A 9711-nucleotide genomic window follows, 5' to 3' on the forward strand; every position below is an offset into this window, starting at 1 on the left:
CACATCCCCCCACCCAACACCCGGGGGACACAGGAGGGATCCCCCATTCTGTGTGCCCCTCACTCAGCTGGCAGCAAGAGAAACAAGGGACAGGGGCACAGCCAGGGCCAGGGCACAGCCGGGGCCAGAAGAACTGCCCAGCGCCGGGGGTGGAAGGAAGGTGATGTGGAAGCTGAGGTGTGGCTGCCTGGGCTGGGGCTGGGGGTTTCTTTCTCCTGGAGCCACTCCAGGACTCATCCTGTTTCTCTTGCACTACTCATTTATACACTAAGCCTGTATATATATGTAGATATAACACAGTGGAAACAGGTTTCATATACCTTCTTCTAACACTATTTATACACAGATATTTCATATCTATATTGGTATAACACTGTGAATACAGGCAACAAACAAGTGCAATGCACAAACAGGTACAAACATGTGAATGTGACTGTGGCTGGGGCAAGGTGCCAATAATGCCAATGTGTGATTTGACCCCACAGGCACCAATGCCTTAAGGGTGTGACTCAATCCTTGTGGGTCCATTCCAATTCAGTGGAATTCCATTCCATCCCTTCTTTCTTTGGGATGGCTCTGCATGACCCCCATCTGTTTTTAAGGTGCCACTGTTGCTGTTTTTGCATTGTTTATAATTTTGGGGTTTCTTATTAAATACTTGTGAAGCGCCCCCGGTGTCCCTGGTGTTCCCTCGGCGCCGGCAGCCCCGTCCCTTCCCCGCTCCCCCTGCCACGTTCCATCCCGGCTGGCGGAGCCTTGGAGCTGCCGCGGGGCTGCCCCGGGGGCCGCGCCCCGAGCCGGGGCCCCTTCCCAGCGCTCCCGGTGCGCCCGTCCAGCCCGGAGCAGCCAGCGAGGGCTTCAGCTGGGACGGCAGAGAGGCGCTGCTGGGAGCGACCCGCCTCACTGGGCTGGGCTTTGTTCTTCCCCGCCTCGGGAAAAAAGATTTCTGGAGTTTTCTGCCAGAAATCTCCCCCCTCCTCCACTCAGCCCAAGGGCCTTGGGGCTTTTCCCTTTTTTTTTTTTGGCGAAATCAAAGCCATGCGCTGATGCTCCTCATTAGGGCCGGGGGAACTGAGGGCTTTACTCGGAGCCGGTGGCAGCGAACACGCAGGGCTGGGAAAGGCGGGCCGGGAGGTGCGGAGAACTTTGTTTGTGTTTCCAGCTCAATCCCGCCTCGGGCCCGGGCCCGTCCCAGGGCGGTTCCTCATCTGCGGCTTTCCCCTCCCACAGCCCGGGGGCGGGGCCTGAGAGCGCGGGGCGGGTGTGGGCCGTGTGCACAGCCCGGGCCTCGCTCGCCGCCATTGGCTGATTGTGCCGTCAGTGCCGGTTGTGGGCGCGCGCTGATTGGGCGGAGCGGGGCCAAGCCCGTTGCCGGGGCCGCCCCCCGGGCGCCCGTGGCTGGGCAGAGGCGCCATTGTGGGAGTGCGTGTGCGGGCCCGGGAGCGGCGGCAGCGGCCGGAGCCCGGTGAGGCGGCACTGGCGGAGCTCGGAGGCGGCCCCAGCGCAGGTGGGAGCCGCGCTCGGTTCTGCCGGGGCTCGGGGCTGGCTGCGGGCGGAGGGGGCGGCAGGGGGCTCCGGCGGGTTCCTTGTGCCGTGTCGGCGCCGTGTTGCCCGTGGCCTGAGGGCGCTGCGGGAGCGGCTGCCCGCGCTCTCCTTCCCGCCGCTGCCTCGGCAGGAGCCGCTGCCGGAGCAGCGCCGGCTCGTCCCGGTTCCTGTGGGGAGGACGGAGGTGGCCGCCCTGTCCCCGGGGGGGGCTGTGCGGGAAAATTCCCAGAGGTGGCCAGAGGTTTGTGTCCCCACAGGAGCCCGAGGAGTCCTGTAAAAGTGACTTTATTCCTGAACAAAGGGAGAGGCCGTGCGGCCTTTGCCGGGGGGTCTCTCCAATTGTTGTAGGACGCGGCCTCCTTTTTCTCCTGATTTTCCCTTCTGCATCTCCCTGTCCCTTTGCCCCGTGGCGAAGGTCCTTGGAAAGTTCCGACTTCCCGATCCGCCTCCTGCATGTCCTCGTTAATATGCGCCCCCCTTTTGTAGAACATCCGATATTCCCGGCTCTGCTCAGTCTTTGTTCTTCTTCTCCGTGTTCAGGAATTTCGCAGGGCCTTGGCTGAGCACAGTCCGTGTCAATGAGGAACATTTTCTGAAACTGATGGATTCTCCCGTTCCTCCCGTATCTCCCAGTCCCCGGCCCTGTCTCCAAGCAGATTCACTCGTTGACTCTGTTTTTTCTTGCTGGGTCCTCTTTGGTTTTGGGATTATTGTCAGTGACCTCAATTCTGAGGAAAACGAATATTCAGTCTTAGAATATTTTTCAAAAGTTCAATAAGGGAAAAACCAGTTCCATGTCCAGCGCTGGGTGTTCCTGGCGATCAGCCAAGGGACCCGTGGGTGCATTAAGACAGTGTTATCTCTGTACTGTTACTTTACTAAGGCACATACATGTTCATGAGTTTCATGCATTATTCAAATATTCTTAGTAGCTTTCATTGTTATAGAAACTTTGCTTCATTTTGCGTTTCTGTTCTGGCTTATCTAAAGAACATCCTGTGGATCAGGTCAATATATTTTATTTCTTTTTGTGGCTTCATCCTGTTGTTTCACACTTCCCAGATACTGAACAGGTAACAAATTCTTCTCTAATTCTTCTCCCGTGCTCTGGTTGGTGTCACCCTTATCACTTGGAGAGGTCAGTCAGCAGATGTGGGAAACAACCTAATTGCTTTACACAGTTCTCTCGGTTACAAGAAGGATTTTAACATTTTATATTTTGCTAAGGCCTGTGGTACAATACATTCATCACATAATTATTTCTATAAGCTGTAAGGTGAATACATCAACATAACATTCATCACACTACTATTTCCATGGGCTTTACTGTGCATACTAAAATGAGAAATAAGTTTTATTAGCAAGCAGCTAAGAGAGATTATAAATTCCACTGTATTTGAAATCAATAACCACATATAAAGACTAATGCACAAATGTGAAAGCCAATATTATCGGGTCATTTTTAACAGTTCCTGTCCTTTTGTAGCCGTGTGTGGCTCAGGAGGCCTGGCTGCCACCTGCATCCCCTTGCTCAGCTGTGAATGAGCTGCCCTCAGCAAGGTGTGGTGCAGGGCCCAAAGATGAGAGTTGCTGTAGCACAACAGAGGAGAAAGAGCATTCCTTTAACCCAGGGCTGCATCAATTGATCTCTTTTCTCTAATTAAATCATCCCAGACTTGGATTCCCAAGTGATTTCTCTGAGCCTGTGGTAGCACAAACAGCCCAGTGGTCTGATGCTCCCTGTGTGACACAGACAGTGCCAGCACATGTTGGAGTGGGGAGAGGGATGATTCCCCCCACTTGTTGTAGTGAAGTTTTCACACCATTCTCCACTGGCTGTTTCCCTTTGCAGCTGAAGCAATTTGTGTTGCAGAGTCAGATCTCCTCCCTGTGGGCTCTGCCTTTGGCTGTGCCAATTCCATCTGTGCAAGCAGGCAGAGCTTGGGCTGAGGGGCAGAGGGAATCAGCCCAATTCCTCCCGCAGGCAAGAAGAGCCTGGTGCGCTGTCCCCACTTTTCCCCAGCAGTGTTAATTTGCATTTCTAAAGCTCCTCTCCTGGCTGCCTGGAATGGAGCTTCTCTTCCAGAGCAGCCACTGAATGACTCACATGTGCCCCCCCACAATCTGCTTTTGTTTTAACTGTTAATTTAACTGCTTAATTTTTTTACCTCTTTGTGCCTTAAAGGGTCACCTTTAAAGCTCTTCCAGTTTTGCAAAATGCAGCCTAAAGATGAACATCGAAAAACCCAAACCGAAATTTTGCCATCACTAAGAGCCTCACACAAACATAGACAAAAACATTTCAAAGTAATGTAGTTTTATTTACTTCTCCTCTTAGGAGTAAAAATTGCTTCTCACCCCTGGTCCAAATATAACTGACAATATAAAAGCAGGATTATTATGAGAAATTATTCTGGTGGTGTAATCTTGTCACAGAAACGGTGAGAAAACCAAAATTTGTCCAACAATATTTTTAGTGTTAGAGAGTCAAGGCATTACTTGATTTTGGCCAGGATGTGCAACAGAAATCATTTCATCCACTCGTAGCCAGGGTGTGCAGAGAAAATCTTTCCATGACACGTGAGTTTTACTGGATTTTTCCTAAACTTTCTACAGTCTGAACCCATAGAAATCCATTGGTTTGATGTTCATTGCTTCCAAGTCGCTGAGTTCTGAGTATTTGGTTTCCTATTGGAGCCGGATTTCTTTGCCTCTGATGTTAATTAGGTCCTCACTCCTGGATTTCCTCATCAGCCTTTTCCAGACCAGGTGTCTCCAGCTATTCCAGGGCAGTGTCTGGGGCAGATGTTGGTTGCTGTTTGCTGATGGTCGTTGATGTTTTGTTGATGGTCGTTGTCTTTGTGGGTGTCTTTTGGGCTATTCCCAGTCTGCTGAGATGTTAAACTCATCTCTGTTTTATAATAAGATGTATCTTATTAAAAGATAATATTTAAAATTCCTTTCCCAGGGCAAAGGCAAACCAAGCCTGACTAGAGAAATAAGATTTTTTTTTAAATTTGAACTTGGTATATTTTGGAGCAATGTGATCCCATCCAGCCCCGTGTGTGAGTGTGACTGAGAGCCAGAGTGGAATTGTCCCGTTGTGTTCCCCAGCCCCTGTGGCGAGTGCAGGCACAGAAAGCCCTGAAGCTGAAGCAGTGGCAGCAAGGCTGGGCCCCCAGTGTCTGGAGATGGCCCAGGAGGTGCCCAGGCAGACTATTCCAGCAGAGGATCTGTGGGCAGGCACAGGGGCTTCCCCCGCTGTGGAGCCCTGGCTGCTGCTCCGGTGCCTTCAGGGCGGGTCAGTCGTGGCCTCCCATCCTCCTCCTGCAGCCGGGAAGTCCAAATCTCCTTTGGGCCTTCCGAGCCCTTGAGCCCAGGGTGAGGGGTCCCCCCGTGCTGAGCTGTGCTGGGGCTGTTTCTGTGCTCAGGGACACTTGGGATGGGCCACTTGGCCCCCAGTGGTGCTTCTTCCCACTCCTCAGGCAGGGCCCCATGTCCTGGTTGGATGGTGTGAACAGCAAAGTCCCAAGGCAGGGTCTGTGCCAGCCCAGCTTCCAGTGGGAGAGATTTCACAGGAGACAGGATTCTGGCCACAGGCTGCTCTTAATACACATCCCTTATCTCCAGCCTGCCCTAGGTGGAGAATTTCCAGGGTAAGGAATTCCAAAGATCAATTCCAAGGGAGATAATTGAATATCTGCCCTGGATCTGGCTCTTATTCTTGCCAGAGCCAATGGCAAAAGCCCCACCTGTGGCATCTTGGTTTCTGTCAGCAGCTTCCAAAGGTGTTTCTTTATTTCCCCATTCATTCTTTCTACCTGACCTGAGCTCTGGGGGTGCCAGGGGTTGTGGAGGTCCCATTGTGTTCCTAAAGCTGCCAGAACCCCCTGAAGGATCTTTCCTGTAAAATGAGTTCCCCTATTGTAGTTTATTGCTTCCACAATCCTTTCTCTTGGAATTATTTGTTTCAGAAATACCTTTCTAAGTGATCCAGTGATTACTGAAGAAGTCAGAATTGCCTTCGGCCCCCTGTTGGGTGACATGGTGTCAGCAGGAGATATTTCAGCCTTCCTGCTCAGGGCATTTCAGTCCCAGGCTCTCACAGGCACACACAGCTCTGCCGGTTGAGCTGACCATGTGGGGGGTAACCTGTGCTTTGTCTGATTCCCTTTCCTAAATAACAGCGTGTCTTGTAACTCTTTTCCCTTCTGCTGCCCTTGGAGCCCCATCCAGAAACACCTTTTCTCCCTGAGGCCAGGGAATGTCTCATCAATCTCTCCCAGCCTGGCTCTGGAGCTCTGTCGCCTCAGTGCAGTCATGGGTTTCTCCCCAGCCCCTGTGCAGGCTGTTCCAACAGGAGGCTGGGTTAAACCCTTCCCCTGTCCTCACTTCTAAATCCTCCTGTGCCACTGAACAAGTTTCCTGCTGGAATAACCCAGCCCTGCTCTTTTGGTTCTCAGAGCCTGAACTTGATGCCAGACTTGGACAACAGGAGATCCTTGTGCTGTCAGTTTTCAGGCCTCAGGTCCCATTCAAGCTGTGGCTGCACAATTCTGCAGACAGTGGGGCCACTCTGGCCACTGGGTTAAACATTTTAGCACAAGAATTCCTTTGGCCTGGCCCTGTTTAGCACTCACATACAATTCCAGTTCCTTTTCTGACTCTGGAGGAGCCATGGCTTGGGCATCAATAATTTTGGGGTTTTTTTTCATTTCTCAAGTTTTGTTCCCTTTCCCATGTCCAAACCATAACATTGAGGCTGTGTGAGGTTAAAAAGTCATCCAATGTTTTAGCTGGAGCAGAGAATCCTCAGTCCAGGTCCTGCAATTCCCTATTAATCCTCAGAATTGTCACAGCTGCTTTTTAGACCTGGGTAACATTTCTAAGATTACAAAGCCCTTCCTTCCCTCCCTTGCAATAGGGTTTTGCTTTTAGACACCACTCGTGCTGTGTAGTGACATCCGTGGACGGCAGGGACAAGGAACTCTGCAGAGCTGAGATATTCTAGAAACACGTGGCTTTATTACAAGGGTGGTGGGTAAAGAGGGCTTTGCCTTCAGCCACCAGCCTGGGCTGGAGGGAAGCCCCGAGAGAGAGAGGGGAGAGAGAGGGTAGAAGAGAGCTCAGGGGTAGAAGTGAGGTAAGAGTGGGGGAAGGGATAAGAGAGAGGGGGCAAGAGCGTGGGGGGAAAGAGCAAGAGAGCAAGAGCAAGAGAGAGGGCACCTTGTTACAATCCATTCTCTCTCTTTTTGTGTTGAATATTCTAATTCACAGTGACCAACCGGTGCAAGATCCAAAACCTACAAACTTTGCATGCAGCCTATGAGAACTACTATATTACCATGTCATCTAAACTCTAAAGACTACTTTTCTTATCTGCTTTTTCCCTGATCCCTTGCAAAGTGGAAAGGCTGCATTCCTGAGTCCTTTTGTTTCTGCCCTTCAACCCATCTCCAGCTAATCACCGTTTTCCTGCCTCCCATGCCTACATGTCAAAGCTGGCTTTCATTTCTATTGCACTCACAGGTTTTTCATCTGCAGTATTTCTTACCAGACAATCATATCCATAAGTCCTTCCTGTCCCATCTTTCCCAACAGTGCTGGTTGCTTCAGAGTGATTTGGAGAGGCTGGGAATCTAATTTTCCCCCTTTCCCTGGGGCTGCCCACACTTGTGGGTTCACTTCAGCACAGGCCTTGCCAGACATTTGACACAGAGGTACAAGAGAACTGGCCTCTGTATCACCTTTTACAATATTAATTTGCATTCCCAATTTAGCCATCAAAGGCCTTCCCAGTAAATTACAACGACAATGAGGAGCAAATAAAACTTCCTGCATTTCAAACCCATCCCTGGCATCTGCTAATAGTGGTTGAATAAAACACAGCCCCTCATCTTTCCCACTTGTCCCCTGAATAATCAAAGACATTTTTGGCCTTTTCCCCCCTTAGGTCTAAAGATTGAGAGTGGGTGGAGAGGCCCCTGTGTGTATGAGGAAAGGCCTGGTGTGGATGCAGCCCCAGGCTGAATGTTGTCAAGGGCTCCAGTGTGGTGGGTCCCTGGTGTAATGGGAGCTCTGGCAGCCCTAGGAATCCATGTCCGTGCAGGGCTGGACTTGCTCCTGCTGAGGGTGCTGCTGTGTGTGCTTGCAGTGTCCCTGTGGGCTGCAGATGGATCCCTGCTTCCTTGGCAGGGGCTGTTTGGGTGGGCTCTCCCCTGCCGAGGAGGGCAATGCCTGTGCCAGGTGCTTGTGGCCGAGCCCGTCCCCTCGGTGCTGGGGCCCCCTTGGGCCCTGGGCTTCATCCCTCAGGGGCTGTGGAAACTCTGCCATGGCCTTTGCCTTCAGCTGGGCCTTTTCCTGCTCCCTTCTTGCCTTCACCTGCTGTGCCTTTGTGCCCAAGTGCTGCAGGGGCTTCTTGTGCCCCTCGTGCAGCCCCCCTGAGTGCCTGTGGGTGCTCATCCTCTGACAGCTGCTGAGCTTTCTGCACAATCATTCCTTTCTGCAGGGCCCAAACAAGATCCTTCAAAGATGATCTGGATCCTTGCAGGGATAATGCACATTTCCCAGCTCTTCCTTCCTTCCTTCCTTCCTTCCTTCCTTCCTTGGCGCTGGTGCTTGTGCTGGCCGTGCCCTGCAGAGCCCGTATCCCAGAGCCGGTGCCTGTGGTGCCGCAGTGTCCAAAGGCGGCTCCCCCGGCGGGCAGGGCCGGCAGCTCCACGGGGCCGGGCAGCGGCCGGGGCGTCCCGCAGCCTCCTGGGGACCGGGGGCCAGTGCCGGCCCTGCCCGGGGGGTGGTGGGGTCAGGCAGCGCCCGGCGCTGAGCCCCGGCTGCCCCACAGCCCCGGCCCGGCCCCGCAGCTCCCCACAGGCCCCCAGCCCGTGCTCCCGGTGCCGCCCCTCTGCGCCCGCTCCTGCCGCTCCCCAGCACAGAGAAACCCCCTGGGATCCTGACCTCCTTGTTTGCCTCTCCTGCCAACCGGGGCTACAAACCATCTGCATCAGCTCCCAGAGTTTGAGCATTACACCCTGCTTGAAAACGTCCCAGGCCTCAGTATTTTTCTCTTCCTGCTCTTTTCCATCATCCTCTTTCTCACCACAGAGATTCCTCCTGCTGCCTCTTGCCTTAACTGTAATCCTGCACCCTCCCCTTCCCCCTCACCCTTCCCAGCACACCAACACCATCCATCCCCTGCTGTCTAAATCCCTTCTGGACTTCCCTTCTTGCCCCTCTGGCTGTCCATGTCCTTAATTACCTCTGGAGAATGATGCCTTGGGAAGGCTGGCCTGAAACAGAGACTGGACAGAGCTAGAGAATAAAGCAGATATTTATTGAAAGCTCTTTAGGGCAGACCTTGGGCAGGGCAGGAGCCTGACCAGGGCTACACTCAAGGTGGACTTCAAATGGTCTCCTCATGGACGACTGGTCATGAGGTCCTAAACTTTGCTGTTTTGGTCCATTTGCATGTTGGAGCCCAGTTGTCCAGCCCCAGGCTCAGGTGGTGAGGTGTCATCCTTGTTGTTTCTCTCTTCAGTCCCCCCGCGCTGTCGTGGCGGGAGCGGCTGCAGTGGGGAGCGAGTGCGGGCGGGAGCGGCCGAGAGCCCAGCGCTGCCCCAGCCCGAGCTGCCCCAGCTCCATCCGTGCCCCTCCGGTGGGATGCTGTGGGTTTGGGGGGGAAGAGGGAGCCGGCAGTGGGTGCTGGGCCTGAGGCAGGAGGGGAAGGGAAGGAGAAGCAGGATTGAAAAACAAAACGTTCAAAGGATGCACATGGGAGGAGAAGGTGGGATTGTGCAGGAAAAAGAGGAATAGTAGGAGGAAATGGAGTGTTAGAAGGAGTAGGGACACAGGAGGAGGAGGAGCAGGAGGAGGAGGCAGCAGAAGGTTCCACCCCTCCCTGTATCTGCAGCCTCCCCCCAGCCCCAGGAGTGTTGCCCCCCCACATGCCACAGGTGACGGGGAGGGGGATCCATGATTTTCGTGGGGGTGAATCTTGATGTTTCTCACCTTCCATTGGCTAAATGTTGATGCTTTGGTTGTTTGGAAGGGCTGAATCTTTATATTTTAGAAGCGGTTTTGGCTGAGTCTTGATATTAGGGGAGTTTATTATCTGTGTCTTGGTGTTTGGAGGACTTTTGGGCTGAATCCTGGTGTTTTGGAGGTTTTCAC

The sequence above is a fragment of the Zosterops lateralis genome (genome assembly GCF_965231275.1).
Source record: "Zosterops lateralis genome assembly, contig: HAP1_HAP1_SCAFFOLD_137, whole genome shotgun sequence".
Taxonomy (NCBI): Eukaryota; Metazoa; Chordata; class Aves; order Passeriformes; family Zosteropidae; genus Zosterops; species Zosterops lateralis.